The 4,964-nt window shown below is 50.3% G+C and overlaps 1 pseudogene; it reads right to left on the bottom strand.

The window, feature by feature from the left end:
- Window positions 1-208: 208 nt before the first annotated feature.
- LOC134411875 (enoyl-CoA hydratase domain-containing protein 3, mitochondrial-like) lies at window positions 209-4,372 on the bottom strand (annotated as a pseudogene).
- Window positions 4,373-4,964: the final 592 nt, after the last annotated feature.

Genomic DNA, 4,964 nt, shown 5'->3' with positions numbered 1-4,964 from the left:
AGGCCGCCGGACCCAGCTTCATACTCTCAGCCCAACCTCCTCCGTCTGCCCTGTATTATTTTATTTATTTATTTATTTAAGCATTTTTATGCCACCACTCAGCCAAAAAAGGCTCTCACGCCAGCTTACAAAAGTAATTCTTGACAGTCCCTGCCCACAGGCTTACAATCTAAAAGACATGACACAAAAGGAAAGGGGATTGGGAGGGAGGAGAAGGGGGGAAAGGAAAGCAAATTCAGGCACTACAATCTTAGTTGCAAAGTTCAGCAGTTAAAGTTGACAGTTGGCAGAAGAAGGGAGGGGGCTCTCAGCTGGAGCTGGACCCAGGCACGATGGAGAGGTGCCCGGCTGCTGCTTCCTCCATTATATGGTTCTTCAAAGGTCAAGGGTGTCCTTCGGGAAACTCCATTTCAGGTATGAGACCAGGCAGGCTTGCATTTAGAGATGAAGGCCTCAATCCCTTTCTGACCATCCTTGAGGGCAAGGTTGCCCAACATGACCCGGGAGGCTATTCTGTAGGCAGTGCTGACGTCCTGCTCAATCTGTTTGTAAAAAGTGGCTTTCCCCAGAGACACAACGGAGCGGCTGCATGCACATATCTTGCGGGCGACTCTCAGGGTCTCATCTTCCAACTTGTCCTCTGGTACCACCCTGCTGATGAGCCCGTGCAGAAGCACATCCTGGGCTGTCATAGGCTCTCCTGCAAACAGCATCTCCAGTGCAACCTTCCTAGGGAGAGATCTCCCCACAGCCCCTGCGGGCGTCGAGCAGAACAGCCCAGCGTTTACTCCCGGGGTGGCAAACCTGGACGTCTCACTGGCCACGGCAATATCAGAGCTTGCTACCAGTTGACAGCCGGCTGCAGTAGCCAGGCCATTCACCTTGGCGGTGACGGGGACAGGTAGCTAGGGAAGCAAAGTCATAACCACAGAGCAGGTCTCTCTCAAAGACTTCTAGGTGGTGCTTCTCGCCTTGCTCACAGGACAGTTCCCTGAAGTCATGGCCGGACGAGAAAACTGGCCCTTCCCCTGAAATTATTATTATTATTATTATTATTATTTATTTATATAGCACCATCAATGTACATGGTGCTGTACAGATAACACAGTACATAGCAAGACCCTGCCGCATAGGCTTACAATCTAATAAGTTGTAGTTAACAATAAAGAGGGAAGGAGAATGCAAACAGGCACAGGGAAGTGTAAACAGGCACCGGGTAGGGTAAAGCTAATAGTATAGAGTCAGAACAAACTCAATATTTGAAGGCTATAGGGAAAAGAAAAGTTTTTAGCTGAGTTTTAAAAGCAGTGATTGAGTTTGTAGTTCTCAAGTGTTTTGGAAGAGCGTTCCAGGCGTAAGGGGCAGCAGAAGAAAAAGGACGAAGCCGAGTAAGGGAAGTGGAGGTCCTTGGGCAGGCGAGAAGCATGGCATCAGAGGAGCGGAGAGCCCGAGCGGGGCGATAGTGTGAGATGAGAGAGGAGAGATAGGGAGGAGCTAGACCGTGAAGAGCCTTGAAGGTCAGCAGGAGAAGTTTATATTGGATTCTGGAGTGAATTGGAAGCCAATGAAGAGATTTCAGAAGTGGAGTGACATGGTCAGAGCGGCGGGCCAGGAAGATGATCTTAGCGGCAGAGTGGTGGACAGAGACCAGCGGACTGATGTGAGACGAAGGAAGGCCAGAGAGAAGAAGGTTGCAGTAGTCCAGCCGAGAGATAACCAGTGCGTGAACGAGAGTCTTGGCAGAAGAGACAGACAAAAATGGTCGAATCCTGGCAATATTATATAGGAAGAAACGACAGGATTTAGCTACAGCCTCGATGTGAGGAGTAAAGGAGAGCGAGGAGTCAAATATAAAGCCAAGACTACGAGCTTCCTTGACCGGAGTAAGCGTGACATCGTTGACAGTAAGAGAGAATGAGAGGTGAGGAGAAGGTTTAGGAGGAAAAACTAGCAATTCAGTCTTTGCCATGTTAAGTTTCAAACGACGATGAAGCAGCCAGGCTGAGATATCTGAAAGACATGCCGAGATACGATCGTGAACATCTGGAGAAAGTTCCGGAGATGAAAGATATAATTGTGTATCATCGGCATACAGGTGATATTGGAGGCCGTGAGATTGAATAAGCTTGCCCAAGGGCAGCATGTATAGAGAGAACAACAACGGGCCAAGCACCGAGCCTTGCGGAACCCCAACTGAAAGAGGAAAAGAGGAGGACGAGCTGCCGTTAGCCGACACGCTGAAAGAGCGACCCTCTAGATAGGAGGCGAACCAGTTATAGACAGAGCCACAGAGTCCAAGGTCATGGAGGGAATCTAAGAGAAGATCGTGATCAACCGTGTCAAAGGCTGCGGTTAGATCAAGGAGAATAAGAATGGAATAATGGCCTTTAGACTTGGCAGTAAGGAGATCATTGGTGATCTTGGTAAGGGCTGTTTCAGTGGAATGCAAAGGACGGAAGCCAGATTGAAAGGGATCCAGAGCAGAGTTATTAGAGAGAAAGTCAAGACAACGAGAGTAGACCAGACGTTCCAGGATCTTTGAGACAAAGGGCAGGAGGGAGACAGGTCGGTAGTTAGACAGTGATAGTCGATCAAGAGTGGGTTTTTTGAGAATGGGAGAGACTGTAGCATGTTTAAAAGCAGAAGGAAATGAACCAGAGGACAGAGAAGAATTAATGATGTGAAGCAAGGACGGGAGAATAGCGGGGATAAGATTAATAAAGACGCGAGAGGGAATCGGATCACGGGAACAAGTGGAAGGCTTCGATGAGCGCAGTATTTTAGACAGTTCATCAGCTGAGACCGAAGGGAACGCCGAGAGAGTTGAAGGAGGAACTGACAGGTGAGGGGCAGGAGCTGGAAGCGGAGCAGAGTTGGCTAGATCTGAGCGTATAGTTTGGATTTTAGCATTGAAGAAAGAGGCAAAGTCGTTGGCAGACAGAGAGGCGGGGAGAGATGGCGGATTAGGCTTCAGAAGAGAATTGAAGGACGCGAAGAGCCGCTGAGGGTGCTTAGCATTTGACTGGATCAACGTTGAGTAGTGCTGCTGTTTGGCCAGTGAAATGGCAGAAGAGAAGGAGGAGAGAACAAATTTGTAGTGGACAAAGTCCGCCCAGTCCTTGGTCTTACGCCACAGGCGTTCGGCTGCCCGGGAACAAGAGCGAAGGTAGCGGAGGAAAGAGGTGAGCCACGGTTGGGGTTGAGAGGGGCGAACTATCCGAGTTGTAGATGGAGCAAGATTATCAAGAGTTGAAGATAAGGAGGAGTTAAAGGAGGAGACGGCTGAGTCCAAGGAGACGGCTGTGTAGACAGAAGGGAGAGAGGAGGCTAAAGCCTGAGAAAAAGCCTCGTAGTTGATAGAATGCAGGTCACGACAAGGGCGTGAAGCGGGACGTGAAGGAGGGGGATTGTGAGTGATATTGAAAGAGACTAGATGATGATCTGACAGAGGAAAGTCAGCAATAGAAAAGTCCAGGACAGAGCAGTTCCGAGTGAGGACAAGATCCAGACAGTGTCCAAGGGAATGGGTGGGTGCTTCAGAGCAGAGCTTAAGATCGTAAGAGGAAGATAAGGAGCGAAATCGTAGAGCTGCAGCATCGTGAGGGTCATCCACATGGATATTGAAGTCACCCAAGATCAGAGTAGGAGAGTTGTCAGAGAGGAGAAAGGACAGCCATGAGTCGAGATCAGAGAGAAATTTAGAGGATGAGCCAGGGGGGCGGTAGAGAACTGCAACACGCAGTCGCAGCGGAGTGAAGAGTCTCACCACATGTGCCTCAAAGGAGGAGAAGCAGTGTGAAGGTGGAATGGAAAGAGGTTGGAACTGGCACAAACTCGATAATAAAAGACCCACACCACCACCTCGACCCTCTGGGCGACTCGAGTGAGAGAAAGAGAGTCCTCCAAGAGAGAGGGCAGCAGAGATGGCGGTATCATGGGCAGGAAGCCAGGTTTCAGTAAGAGCAAGGAGGTGGAGAGATCTAGAGAAGAACAAGTCCTGGATGACAGGGGCCTTGGAAGCAATAGAGCGACAGTTCCATAAGGAGCATGAGAAAGGCAGCTGTGAGGGGGGGAGACACCGAATGACTGGCACATCGGGGCTTTCAATATCACGCAGGATGTCCTCACGGAGAGACCTCGGTATGGGGAGAGAAAGGGCATTTCTTTTCCGAGGGTTGTTCAAGACAATATTCCTGATGCCGTCCAGCTGCCACGACCAGGTGATCTTCTGCTCTGTTGCCGCCGCCTGGTGCCGCCGCCGCCGCCCAGGTGCATCTGGGGCTCCACGGCTGCCTGCTGCAGACGCACCCCGGCTGACGCGGAAGAGCTCGGCCCACTGGAGGGTCCGGCGGTGCACAGCTCCAGCCGCCATTGCTCCGTTAGGTGGCGCCCCCGCTGCTCGCTGCTGCCCCCTAGCGGCTGCTGATGCAACGGTCTACAACAATTAGGTCTTCTTCTTCTTCTTCTTCTTCTTCTTCTTCTTCTTCTTCTTCTTCTTCTTCTTCTTCTTCTTCTTCTTCTTCACCACACAGAGGAGGGCCAGGATCTCTTCTCGATACCCCCAGAGTGCAGGACACGGAATAACGGCCTCAAGTTAAAGGAAGCCAGATTCCAGCTGGACAGCAGGAAAAGCTTCCTGACTGTTAGAGCAGTACGACAATGGAATCAGTTATCTAGGGAGGTGGTGGGCTCTCCCACACTAGAGGCCTTCAAGAGGCAGCTGGACAACCCTCTGTCAGGGATGCTTTAGGGTGGATTCCTGCATTGAGCAGGGGGTTGGACTCGATGGCCTTGTAGGCCCCTTCCAACTCTGCTATTCTATGATTCTATGATTCTTCTTCTTGTGCCTTCTCCAATCAAAGGTTAGCTTTCATTACAGCTGTTTTTGATGCCACTGCTTTAAATACTTTATTACACTTTTATACTGCCCATCAGCTGAAGCTCTCTGGCAGTGCACAATTAAA

Source organism: Elgaria multicarinata, chromosome 1 (assembly GCF_023053635.1).
Source record: "Elgaria multicarinata webbii isolate HBS135686 ecotype San Diego chromosome 1, rElgMul1.1.pri, whole genome shotgun sequence".
Classification (NCBI taxonomy): domain Eukaryota; kingdom Metazoa; phylum Chordata; class Lepidosauria; order Squamata; family Anguidae; genus Elgaria; species Elgaria multicarinata.
The sequence above is the reverse complement of the archived record's forward strand: the minus strand, read 5'-3'. Positions and strand labels throughout refer to the sequence as shown.